The sequence below is a fragment of the Petaurus breviceps genome, unplaced genomic scaffold (genome assembly GCF_028583685.1).
Source record: "Petaurus breviceps papuanus isolate PSGF00001 unplaced genomic scaffold, PetGlider_PUasm1.0 90925, whole genome shotgun sequence".
Taxonomy (NCBI): Eukaryota; Metazoa; Chordata; class Mammalia; order Diprotodontia; family Petauridae; genus Petaurus; species Petaurus breviceps.
In genome coordinates, this window is record NW_027187380.1 from 1,862,475 (window position 1) to 1,876,265 (window position 13,791).

General features: G+C 40.0%; 1 protein-coding gene across 11 annotated transcripts in view; it reads right to left on the reverse strand.

The window, feature by feature from the left end:
* RBFOX3 (RNA binding fox-1 homolog 3) overlaps positions 1-13,791 on the reverse strand; it is a 1,004,344-nt gene that overhangs the window by 305,868 nt on the left and 684,685 nt on the right. The window lies entirely within an intron of this gene.

Below are 13,791 nucleotides of genomic sequence, written 5' to 3' on the forward strand. Positions count from 1 at the left end.
GTTGCTTAAAATCTCAGCTCTAACACTAACTGGCCAAGAATAAGCCTCTATGATTGGGTCAGTCGTCTTTCTATGAGGAATGAGGCTGAAAAGAAGGGGTGAAAGTTGACTGGGTTTTGCTATGCAAATCTATTCAATATCTTGCTTTATTGATGTGCAAAGACCAATGCTTTTCAAAGCTTTTCCCCTGAGAACCTTTGATTCTGATTTTGCTGCCTCAGCAAGCAGCCAAAGAAAATGTGGCACCTTGCTTCCTTTAGGTAGATTCTTTTCTTTGGCAGAAGCAGAATTTCTCATCGTTCCAAGTCCTTAGCTGAGGTCTAGGACTAAAGACCTCAAGCTGGAGGCAGAGGAGAGAGCTGGGTCAGGGAACCATCCTTTTTCCAAGCCTCCAGTTTCCTCTAACCTGGTCAAATAGCAGAACATCTCCTTTCGTGGATCAGCAAGCCTCTGTAATGCGTCTTTTCTGACAGCTGGAAAAGGACCTCAGGGGCTAAAAAACCCTAACCAAGTCCCACAGAAATTTCTCTAGAAAATCAGAGAAGCCTGGGAAATTCGGCATTTCAGCTGATTGTGTTTCCTGGAGGGAGAGAAGGAAATGCTGAGGTTCCCAAGCTTTGTGCTGGAGTTGAAGTTTCAAATGCAGTGAGCTCAGAGATGATGCCTGTTGCTTTTCTGGGGCTTTTCCTGCTTGTAACAGACTGGTTGATCAGGGCAGTTTTTGCTGTAGATGTTGATTCTATCACATGCATCCCTGGAAGAGGGGACTGGGGAAAAGTGATGGCAATTGAGTTCGTTTCTAGGAGTGAAAAATCAATATTTATGAAGATTAGGTCCTCTATCATCAACTCACTTCAACACAGCCACAACCTCTTGGTTCAACCTAACATGACTTAGAGTTAACTCTCAGCATTCATGGATCTTGGCTAATTTCTTGGTTTTTCTGTTTGGTCATTGCAAATGTGGCATAAAAATATAAAAAATGCATATACATTTTTATTGCACATACATCTTGGCTTATTCCCATCAACGCACAGCAAATAAGATTGTGTTTGTGCTGATTTTTCTGTTTTCAACCTAATGGTTTCTTGCTGCTGTGTCAGTAAGACCTGACATAAGAACAGTTTATGTTTAGCCTGTGAAATTATAAACCCTTGTTTTACACTAAGATATCATTTATTTACAGTAAGATAGCATTTGTTTGAAAAAGATCTTAGGTGTTAGTGGATTACAAGCTCAATAGCATAATATGGTGGTGTGATGGTAATGGCAATTGAAGATTCCCCTGTATTGGCTTGGTTTTCAAATTGATTGTACTAAAACCCAGAGCTTGTTAATCCCACTTGTGGGATGGGCTTGTTGATGTGAAAAGAAAGTCCTGAACTGGGAGGAGCTGGTGATGTAGATTTGGAGAGACACTAGAGAGAGGCAGAAGACCTTTTTCTTTTTGGAAGCAGCACCTCGTGGAGAGAGAGAGACTAAGAGAATTGCTGGTGGCCGCTTTGAATTGCCCTGGACTTTTGAGACCTGCCCCCTGAGCTGCCAAGGACTGAGGAGACATGGCTGTTTTGCTGGTACTTTGTCTGTCTGTTTTGATGTTGTTTTGCCAGATTTGTCCACTGGTGAAAGACTGTCCTTTTGTTGAAGAAATCCTGGAACCTGGCTGTTCGCTAAGAAGGCCTGCGACTGTCCTGCAGACAGAGAGTGAATACTGTCCACTGGTGAGGGACAGTACTGTTGTTGCAGGGGTCTGGAGACTGTCCTGCAGACAGAGTGAATACTGTCCACTGGTGAAGGACAGTGCTGTTGTTGCAGGGGTCTGGGAACCTTTCTGTTGGTTCGGAAGCCCTGAAGAAGGATTTTCTTGTTGGATGTTTACAGAAATCCTGGGAGAGGGCTTTGCTACTGTGTTCAGGGGTTCTAGGACTGTTCTACAGACAGAGGATGAATTCATGAAGGGACTGGCAATGTATCTTATGGCCTTGCTAAGCCTTGTCTCCCCAGGAACTAAGATTGCTGAGAACTTGCCTCGTGTCAAGATGAAGAAAAGACCTCCATTTGGGTATTAAGTGCTGTGTTTAAACTTGATGTAACTCTGGGGTAGATGCAATTGTGATCCAGGGGTGGGGAACTTTTGACCTTTTTGTGTTCTATGGTTGAGCAAATGAAGGTATTTTACTTATGTTTGGAAACTAATCTCCATATGAGAAGAGGGGCTTTGTGGTGGACTAAATGAAGGTATAGCCTAGGGGTGGAGAAGTATTTAGACCAGGGACTTTGTAATTGATTGAATGATTGGAAGGTCCTGGGGTGGGGTAGTCCTTGGAGATTATTTAATCACATTTAGTAAATGCTGTATTTGGAATGATGTCATGTTTTGATCTTCTCTGTTCTTGGTTTGTCACTGAATAAAATGGAGAGCACCTATGCTGGTATTTGGAACCTTGGGAAGTTGCCTTTCCTTGGCATTACATTACAGGTGGTGCAGTAGAGAGAGTGCTAGACCTGGAGTCAAGAGGACCAGAAGTCAAATCTGACCTCAGACACCTATAGGACATGTGACTATGAGCAAATCATTTAACCTTTCACTCAGTTTCCTCATCATAAAAGAGAAATAATAATAGCTCTTACCTAGCTGGGTTGTTGTGACAATGAGATAATATTTGTAAAGTGCTATGAAGACTAGCTTAAGGTATTATAATAAATGCTACCTATTACTGTTATATGGCAACCAATAGAAAAAAAAAAGTCCTAACTTAGATGACAGTAAGAGAGGTATAATATTCAAGATTACAGAGGTGATGATGCCGCTGTACTATGTCCTGGTCAGATCACATCTGGAAGGGCATTGATGGATTTAAGAGATTTCTTAGGACAGCAGCCAGAATAATGAAAGGCTTTGAGATAACTGAAAATGAAGAACTAAGGATATTTAGCTTGGGGAAACACATGCACACACTTATGGAGGACATGAGAGTTTTCCTCTAATGTTTGAAGTGTTATCATGAGGAAGAGAGATTACACTTGTTTGAAGTAATGGGTAGATATGGCAAAGAGGTAAATGTAGGTTTTACATAAAGAAAACATTTCACTTAACAACAATTACTAGTGGTCTATCAGGGCAGTTCCCGAATGTTACTCTTCCAGAAGAATTTTTGCTTTATAAAAAAAAAAATCAACTACTTCCTTAGTGCATTCAAAATACGATTAATTTACAAAAGTTCCAACTATATACAGACTTTTTGGAATATATATTGTACAAAATAAAATACCCACCCCTATATGTTATGGGCTACATCTAAAATGTGGCAATGACTGCTCTGGGAAGGGCTCCTCCTACCTGATCTAAGCCCAGAACATCATATTCATTTAAAAACAAAAGACCAATCACTAAAAAAGAGGGACCTTGGGTTTTTTTATTTTGTTTTGTTTTGTTTTTGTGGGGTAAGGGTATTTCCAATTCATATTTACATTTTATATCAGGATAAGGAACATCTGCTATGGAAACTGTTTTCACCAATGTAATCTGACATCTCATCTGAAACTTCTAGTCTTAGAGTTGCCTGAGGACACTGAGAGCTTAAGCAAGTTGCCCATGGTTACCTAGTTAATTATGAGTTAGAAGTAGGACATGAACCTGTGTCTTCTTGACTCCCAGGCCAACCCTCTACTACTATACCATGGTGCCTCTATCTAAATAGCTATGACATCTCAAGTAAATTAGCAACACTAGAACCAGTCATTGTCAAGGCTTCAAATTTTAAAGGGAGTTTTTCTGTTCCAGTCTAGTGTTTAAACCAATAGACAAGTAATTTTTGCAAGTATCAATGGGAGGTGTGTGTGTGTGTGTGTGTGTGTGTGTGTGAACCAGGTCTGGGGAGCAGCAAATGTAGGACTCTCCAGAACTCTTTGGGGGAGGTGGGGAGGAGACATCACTTTGAATAATTATTTTTTACTACTTTAGATATAAATCCTTCTACAACATGTTACATACTTTCTTCCCAGCCTTGTTAAAAGGAGGATTTTTGCCTTTCTTTGTATCTCTGGCACTTAATACATTGCCTGACACACATAGTAAACTGTTAATAAATGCTTGTTGACTGATACTGAAAATAATTTCACCTTTTTCTGAGGCCTCAAGATATAATTTTGCATGGCAATCTTTATGCTGTGCTTTCAGATAATGAGGAAGATGAAACTCCTTTGAGGTTATGTAGACCTAAAATGGCTCCAGACTGTTGTGCTCCTTGGGTTTTGTCTGCTTTCTCTTCTCTTCATCTTAGGACAGATGTTCTCTCCTTTTGCTGTTAGTGTAATTTCCTATATGTTATCTTCTCACTTTGAGTTTCTTGCTTCTAATATGTTAAGAGCTTAGACAGGGTTACTAGGTGGCACAGTGAGTAAAGTGCCAGCCCTGGAGTCAGGAGGACCTGAGTTCGGTTCCAGCCTCAGACACTTAACACACACACACACACACACACACAACACAACACAACACAACACAAAAAAAACTTAGCTGTGTAAACTTAGGCAAGTTACTTAACCCCACTTGCCCTCCAAAAGGCAAAAAAAAAAAAATTTTAAAAAGAGCTTAGACACCAGATACAGTCAATTAACTCTTGCTTTACACATAAGTTCAACATGTCTAGTTAAAAGTCTAAGGGGTTTTCTTAACTTACACACAAAGATTTTGGTGACATTTATTTTGGCTGCTCAGAGGTTTCTTCTTTACTTACTTTTTGTTTTGCAACCCTCCCAACTGGTATCCACTACTTATCTCTGTCTCCCTGACTTCACCCTGGGAGGAGGAATATACACTCCTTGATTTCCATGGCTACTTCTGGGCCATTCCTCTATGACCATACCTGAATGGTTTGTCATCTTTATTTATCCACAATATCTGTGCGTGCCACTATTTCTCCAATCTAGTCATTGGCACCTACCAAATTCCATGCCACTCCCCCAATTTTCTTTTTTAAAAAATATTCACTTTATTCATTTAATATAAAAAGAAAAAAATAGCTTTTTCATACACATAGCACAACACAAGAAGAGGATTCAATACAAAACCATGAATCTCCATTTCACAGTTTACTTTTTAAAAAATGTAATAAATACACCATTTTAAAAACTACTCTGCTTTTCTGTGCATCCTCATGAGTTTTCCTTTTTCCTCTGTTGTGCACTCCCCCAGCTTTCTCAGGGATTTCAAGTTGGTTGATCTCTTTCAATGACCTCCCATCATCCTTGAGAACTTTTCATATTCATATTTATGACTCCTTTAACAACTTTGATTTCTCAATACCTTAACTCAACAACACTAGCACCTTCCTTCTTCACTCCACTTCAGCCACACACTCCCATGGTCATGCAATGAAGTTTTATTATTTCTTTTTAATTTTATTCTCTGACCCCATCCACCTCATGTATTTTTCATTCACATTAAATCTACTCTTAAATTATTGCTGCGACATTTTGTCCTTTGACTAGTTTTTCAATCCATCTCACTCATTCCAGTTTTGCTTGTCTCCATATCCAAGACTGACACAATGGTTGATGACTAATATTTTATTAAGTACTATCCCCCAAACCCTTGTTCCTCTGAACTTATGCAATTTCCAACATGCTAATATTCATCCCTTGGGGACCTTCACATGCCTGTTTTCTCATGTCCTACTCCAGGGCAGATGAAAATTCAACAAATATTTAGTGAACATTTGCTACGTGTCAGACACTGATATAAGTTTCCCTGGGGATCCAAGAGCAAAAAAAGAGGCAATCCCTCCCTGCTCTCCAGGGGCTTACGTGTTACTGACATTTATAAGGCTGAAAAAGCACTTAACATTCACTATCTCATTTGCCCCTCAAAACAATCCCTCCAAGGAAAGTGCTATAAGTCTTATTTATCTCATTTTCCAGATTTTAAAACTGAGGTTCAGAGGAGTTAAGGGAATTTCCCATGGCCACATTAATTAACCAGTCAATGAACCAGTATTTATTAAGCCCTTAATATAAACCAGGCACTATGCTAAGTTCTAGGGTTACAAAGACAAAAGCAAAAATAATATTTGCTCCCAACCAGATTCATTCAAAGCACTGCCATGAATGCTTTCTATCCTTAGACTCTGGTGGAGATAGCACAGAAACTCAATAGCCCTGGGAAAGGCAACACCCTCAAGTCTATTGGACCTGTTTCCAACAGAGTCCCTTCAGCCATCACCCAGGAAAGTCGTCACCCCTGTGGAGAAGGCACCTGCCATTCCAGCTACTACCAACACAACTGGTGACTAACTGCTACAAATGGGCAGGCAAGCTGAAGAGCTCTGGGAACAGCAGTACTCTCTGGAAAAGAAGTCTTGCACCCAGCCCACCCTCTGAAGCCATCATCTGGAGAAGAAACTCTTGTGGAGCCTCACCTCATCAGCAACACATATATGCATACAAAACTGACATAAGGGGACTTTGAAGGGAAGGCTTCATTAACAACTGGGTGTGATAGTAATGGCAATTAAAGATTCCCCTGTATTGGCTTGGTTTTCAAATTGATTGTGTTAAAACCCAGAGCTTGTTAATCCCACCTGTGGGATGGACTTTTTGATGTGAAAAGAAAGTCCTGAACTGGGAGGAGCTGGTGACGTAGATTTGGAGAGACAAGAGAGAGGCGGAAGATCTTTTTGGAAGCAGCACTTCGTGGAGAGAGAGAGGCTAAGAGAATTGCTGGTGGCTGCTTTGAATTGCCCTGGACTTTTGAGACCTGCCCCCTGAGTTGCCAAGGACTGAGGAGACATGGCTGTTTTGCTGGTACTTTGTCTGTCTGTTTTGATGTTGTTTTGCCAGATTTGTCCACTGGTGAAAGACAGTCCTTTTGTTGAAGAAGTCCTGGAACCTGGCTGTTCACTAAGAAGCTCTGAGACTGTCCTGCAGACAGAGAGTGAATGCTGTCCACTGGTGAAGGACAGTGCTGTTGTTGCAGGGGTCTGGAGACTGTCCTGCAGACAGAATGAATACTGTCCACTGGTGAAAGACAGTGCTGTTGTTGCAGGGGTCTGGGAGCCTTTCTGTTGGTTCAGAAGCCTTGAAGAAGGATTTTCTTGTTGTATGTTTACAGAAATCCTGGGAGAGGGCTTTGCTAATGTGTTCAGGGGTTCTAGGACTGTTCTACAGACAGAGGATGAATTCATGAAGGGACTGGCAATGTATCTTATGGCCTTGCTAAGCCTTGTCTCCCCAGGAACTAAGATTGCTGAGAACTTGCCTCATGTCAAGATGAAGAAAAGACCTCCATTTGGGTATTAAGTGCTGTGTTTAAACTTGATGTAACTCTGGGGTAGATTCAATTGTGATCCAGGGGTGGGGAACTTTTGACCTTATATTTGGAAACTAATCTCCATTTGAGAAGAGGGGCTTTGTGGTGGACTTAATTAAGGTATAGCCTAGGGGTGGAAAAGTATTTAGAACAGAGACTTTGTAATTGATTGAATGATTGGAAGGTCCTGGGGTGGGGTAGTCCTTGGAGATTATTTAATCACACTTAGTAAATGCTGTAATTTGGAATGATGTCATGTTTTTATCTTCTCTGTTCTTGGTTGGTCACTGAATAAAATGGAGAGCACCTATGCTGGTATTTTGAACCTTGGGAAGTTGCCTTTGCTTGACATTACATTACACTGGGCTAGTCAGGAAAGGTCTAATAAAGAAGGGGGTGCTTGCAGTAGGTATTTGAAACGAGGGATTCTGAGACATGGAGACGAAGATAGAGTACAAAAGTATAGATATTGAAGATGGAGTGCCGCGTATGAGAAATAGCAATAAAAGCAGTTTGGCTGGACTACGGTGTATATGGAGAGGTCTAATATGCTACAGAAGGAAAGGTAGGTTTGGAAGGCCTTTACATACCAAATAGAGGAGTATATTTGATCCTCGTGGTAACAGGGAACCAAGGGAATTTACCAAGTGGAAGGATAACAGTCAGATTTGTACTTTGAAAAAATCAGTTTGGCAGCTATATGAAGGATAGATTAGAAGTAGAAGATATTTGATTCATGAAGAAGATTTAGGCAGCTATTTTAATTGTCTGGAATAGAGGTGATGAGAGTTGAATGATGGTGGCAGCAGTGTTAGTGAAGAGAAGGGGGCAGATTGGAGAAATGTTGTGGAGGTGGAATTGATAAGATCTGGTGACTGAGAGGCAGGATTCAAACCTTGGCGTAGCTCTAGTTCAGTAAGCCATCCATTGTGACAAGCTGTCCAGTGAGCACTGATGGAGAAAAATCTAGAAGCAGAATTAGTTTTATTCACTACAAGTTTATGTTACATAGCCTCATTAGGGCTGTCACTGATACTTAGAAATCTTTAAATTTTATATTTATTAATTTCTTATCCCATTCTTCACAGAATTCATTCCAAATCTTCTTTTCTTTTCCCTAAAACTCTATATTCTACTCCACAATTATAGCCTCCTACTTTGCTTAAAAAAAAAAAAGATTAGAACCATCTGACATTAGCTTTCTTAACCAGCCGCCTCCATTCCTTAAAACTTCTCAGTGTCATCACAAACTCTCTGCTCCTTCTCTGATTACAGAAGAAGAGGTCTCCCTACACCCCACTAAAGTTAATCCTTTTACTTTTGACTTTTATCTATCTGCCCCTTATCGCCTTCAGAACTTTGATGATGTATGAAAGATGGAGTAACTGCTGCAACAATTTCTCTCTACTGGCTCTTTCTCTTTTGCTTACAAATAATAGGATCTCCTCACATCCTACAAATGCCTTCCTTTCATTATCTTACTATTTGTCAAATAATTGGCCCTACAACACTAAATTCTGCATTAAATCTTAAATTATAGACTGGGAGCTCTCTCAAGTCTATATATGCTGTCATCCTGGGCCTCAGTTTTCTTATCTGTAAAACAAAGGAATTGGACTAAATGGCCTCAGAGGTCCCTTCAAGCCTTAGATCTGTGATCCTATGATTCACTGAAAAGGTGCATGTAGATTGATTTGTTTTAACATTGTGCCCCCACCAACAGGGGGAAAGGAATCCCCCAGAATCATACTGTCAGGTCAAATTTGTCCATCCCAGGGTCCTTTCCTTATTTGAAAACACCTAGAAAAATTGAATTCTTATTTTAGCTTTCATCTCTAACATTCACAGAGAGTAGGGTCCTTATGTGTAGTGTGAGAGGACAAGACTGATCCACAGATGGTAGATGGTGGAAGATCTTAAGATATATTACAAAAATCCACTCATCATGAAGGAAAGCTAAGAGCTAAAATAACTTTTAAAAAAATACGGATCCAGTCAGTCTAAAGACCTAAGATGTGTCCAAATGCCTCCTTTTTCTATTCTGGCACCAGACCACTCTGCCTCCTAAATTTCTTCACCTTCCATTTGAACTATAAAGCTTGCTGACACCCCTTTTAGAGAGAGATTAGAGTGAGATTTCAACACCTCTAGGCCTGGAACCTAATCAACTAGTCTTCAGTTGCTTTTCCTATTTAGGAAAGCAGCTATTTAGTGGTTGAGAGAAGAAAAGCCAAAGCCAATATTTGGTGATGCTGCCTCAACCCTACAAACTTTCTGTTAACAAAAATGGCTCATTGCTGCTGACTGACGCATAAACATTTGTCTACTCCCAGTTTAACACAGAGAATGTTTCTAAATGGAGATTTGGCCAATGTTCCTCCCTCCCCTGGAAAAGAAATAAATATAAACAACCCAACAGACAGAAAGGAAGAAAGACTTAAATTAATTTTGCTTTTAATTAAATTCATTAGCAAACATTATCTGGCAGAGGTAAAAAAGAATCTTCTTCCACTCCTAAATGAAAAAAGCCCTTTATCTATATTTATATCCTGTATATACATAATCAGAGATGAATATTTCTTTATGGACCATTAAAGATTTAATGTTTAATTTATAACCACTTTCTCTGGCGGGATGTCCAGGCATAATGTCAACATTTTTAATTAAATGAAAATTTTTTTTGTTACAAAGAAAGATTTTTTTTAAAAAGGCCACATTTGAACCAGTTAATGTAGTAGCTTTGAGAGGCAGCTGGTTATAGAGTGTACCAGGAAAGGTGGGCCACATTCCTGGATTTAGAAAGAGCTGGCCTGGGTACAGTTTAGGAATCTGTCACTGTCCCTAAGAAAGAGGGAATGGACCAAAAGCCCTGAACTGCCTGCTGCCTGATGTCACTGGGATCTGGAAAATCAGGACTATGCTGAGGGCATGGTTGATAAGGCCACAGTTATAGGTAAAATTCAGAGAGTGTTCATCCTGGGATAAGAAGGAGGCTTTAAAAACACATGTCATGATTTATCTGCATCCTCAATGGCTAGATGGAACTATTTTTAAATGCCACTCATCCTGACATATGGGTTATTTTCTGGGGATGGGTATGCTAAGTATTAGAAAAGGAGAATAAATGTCAAAGGTTTCTCAGCAGAGACATAACTAGAGCAGAGCTACCAGAGCTTTGTCCTAGGGTGCCAAATTCAGAGGCTTCTGAAATTTATAGGATGCAACAGCATTTTTAGTGCTTTGGAATCATAAAAATAATGGAGTTCAGTCCTGAGCTCAAATGTAGCTTCAGACACATACAGGTTGTATGGCCCTAAGCTAGTAACTTAATCTCTGTCTCCCTCAGTTTCCTTAACTATAAAATGAAGATCATGATTGCAATTATATCCCAGTATTGTTGTGAGGATCAAAATAGATAGTATTTGTAAAGTGCTTAGAAGAGTGACTAGAACTGTAGGTGCTTAATAAATGTTTGTTCTCTCCTTCCCCACTGCATTCCCCATAGTAAGTATAATTAGTTAAAATGATAAGCCACTAGAAAGTGGGCTAGGGTAAATTCCTTCACCCCATTCAGTTATTGCCCTCCCCTTCCCCCACCTCCAATTGAGGATAGGTTATGTTGCTTGCCCCAGGATGAGGTTTATTTGTGCCAGGGAACAAGGGATAATAGAGTATCACTGTTGAACAAACTTGGGAAATTTGGGCATTTGTTGGTTAGTGGGCCTGGAGTCAGGAAGACTCATCTACCTGAGTTCAAATCTGACCTCAGATACTTATTAGCTGTGTGACCCTGGGCGAGTCACTTAACCCTGTTTGCCTCAGTTTTCTCATCTGTAAAATGAGCTGGAGAAGGAAATGGCAAACCACTCTAGTATCTTTGCCAAGAAAACTCCAAATGGGGTCATGAAGAGTCAGATAAGACTGGAAAAACAGAGTGGATAATTTAGACTTAAGAATGTATTAATAATACAGATTAAATTTACAAATGAATGTGCATACACCCCCACCCCCAGCCTCCAGCATGGTTGTTAAACATTTACCTGCACACCTTTGTATTATTTTTATAAAAATGCCTTGAGTTTGATAGGAGGGAAGTAGAAGGCTAAGGGAATGAAGACATCATCGGACTGGATAGCATTTGTATAAATATAGTATTTGTTGGGGCGGCCAGGTAGCACAGAGAGTAAGAGCACTGGCCCCAGTGTCGGGATGACCTGGGGATTGAATCTGGGCTCAGACACTTAGCACCCACACAGAAACACCTGGCCGTGTAACCTTGAGCAAGTTACTTAATCCCAATTGCTTTAAAAATGAATAAATAAATATAGTATTTGTACAGTTTTGCAAAGTGCTTCACATCCATTATCTTATGTCAGCTTCACAATAGCCCTAATCAGGAGCTTCCTACCCACCTGTCAATCATCTGGAGACAATGGGCAAGAAGGGCAAGGATCCCAAACTATCTTTCTCAGGATCACTTTACAGATCAAAGACTGGGGCAAAACTTCAGTTCATCTTTCAAGGGAGGATCCACTTCAACTAGCCAATGAAACTACCACTGAAGAGTCAATTAATTATAGAAAACAACAGTCTCTGAAGTCGTCTTTCTCCAGCTAGGTGATGACTAGGAGACAACCAGGCAATATCGTTGACAGAGTGCTGGGTCTGCAGTCAGGAAGACCTGGGTTCAAATCTGGCTTTGGAGACTAGCTGTGTGATCCTGGGCAAGTCATTTAACCTTTCTCTGCCTCAATTTCCTCAACTGTAAAATGAGGTTAATAATAGTACTCAGGGTTGTTAGGATAAAATGAAATAATATTTGTAAAACACTAAGCATAGTGTCTGGCACATATTAAGTGACTAATAAATCCATCTATCTATCCATCCATCCTTCCTTACCTCCCTTTTCCTTCCTTCTTTCCTTTCTTTTTTCTCTTCCTTCCATCTTCCCTCCTCTCTCTCTGTCTCTCTCTCTGTCTCTGTCTCTCTCTCTGTCTTTCTCTCTGTCTCTTTCTCTCTCTGTCTCTCTCTGTCTTTCTATCTCTCTTCCTTCTTTTCTTTCTTTGCCCTCCCTTCCTTTTGGTGATATCTGTAGATAACAGTTCTACAGTTCCTGGAAATCTCATTTTAGCCAGTCTGATCAATGAAAACTCTGCACACTGGCCTAGCATCATGTCTATCTGGGCATAATGACCTCACATTTATAGGGAAGTCTCATTTAAAAGATGCCCAGTCTAGAAAATACATATTTGGTGGTTGAGAAGGAAATCTTCAGAGGATCCTCAGGGATGAGGGGTTTGCCTGTTGCCTAAACTACAAATTTTATAACTTTAAAAGGGTAGAGAAAGAGTAGCAATGACCTGAGCACACAAGATTTTGATAACATGTTGGTCTAGCTTTGGGAAATTTTGTCTTTCCTGGTTAGGACGATAAATTCTAGGAAAATTTTCAGAAAACTCTAAACAATGTTAAAGGACCTTTCCACCAGGCCCTAGAACAGGCATTAGTCTGTTAATGAAAGTGAATTGTCAAAAGCACTGGCTTTTCTAGATTCAATTTTTCAGGCTGGGGGGAATCAAGGGACCTTAAGTCTGTGCCACGAAAGCAAATGGCTTGGCTCTTGGTGTTTATGTGGCCTAAGCAATCTTTAAGCACAGAGTTATTCAAAGAGTATAGCCAGGACAGACTCCACCAGATGCTAGCTTCCTTGGGAAATGGTCTTTTTGCCTTAATCAGAGATTTTAAGTTGTGAGGATTTCCCTGCATAAGACAAGTATTCCATGCCTCTTAATGACAGAGGTCTTGGGCTTCCAGGGTTATACTGGAGCCTGCTTGAATTGGAACTCAAGAGCTTATTGTTAAATATTTGCAATGAATATTTATTATGCCTTGTGAACTGGCAAATGCTATAAATCAGAGCTTTATTTTGCTAATGGTTAAGACATGAGAAAGTGATAGAGAAAATTTTAATAATGCAGATTAAACTTAAAAGTGTATTATCTTTATATTTTTTTTCTCCTGGAAAGCTAATTGTTAAACATTTACTTGCACATCTCTATGGGCTTCTCATTTCAGTCAATGAATGAGAGGTATGAACTAGGTGTTCATCTCTGTTGAATCAATCAAAGATATTTTAACTAAGTGCAAAAAAAATTCTTTCATCAGTTTGAAAGGAGTGAAAACCAACGAATGTAATGAAATGATGCTAAACATGTATTTGGATTGACTAAATAGATTCAGCCATAACTTGTGGGTATTTCATAAAATAGCAAGCTGATTGGGGCCCAAACATTTGAGTGTCTGGCAGCATAGAGGAAGAAACTGCTCCAAATAAGCCCCTTCAAGGGAATCATTTGACCAGAGAATGACCTTGTGAACATCAGTGGGTCAGAGGGTTTTTCATTGGCATCTTAGCAATGTCCCTAGATGAAAGTGGCTGGAAGTAGTGTTTGCATGAAGAGCCAAGGACGAACAAGACATACTGA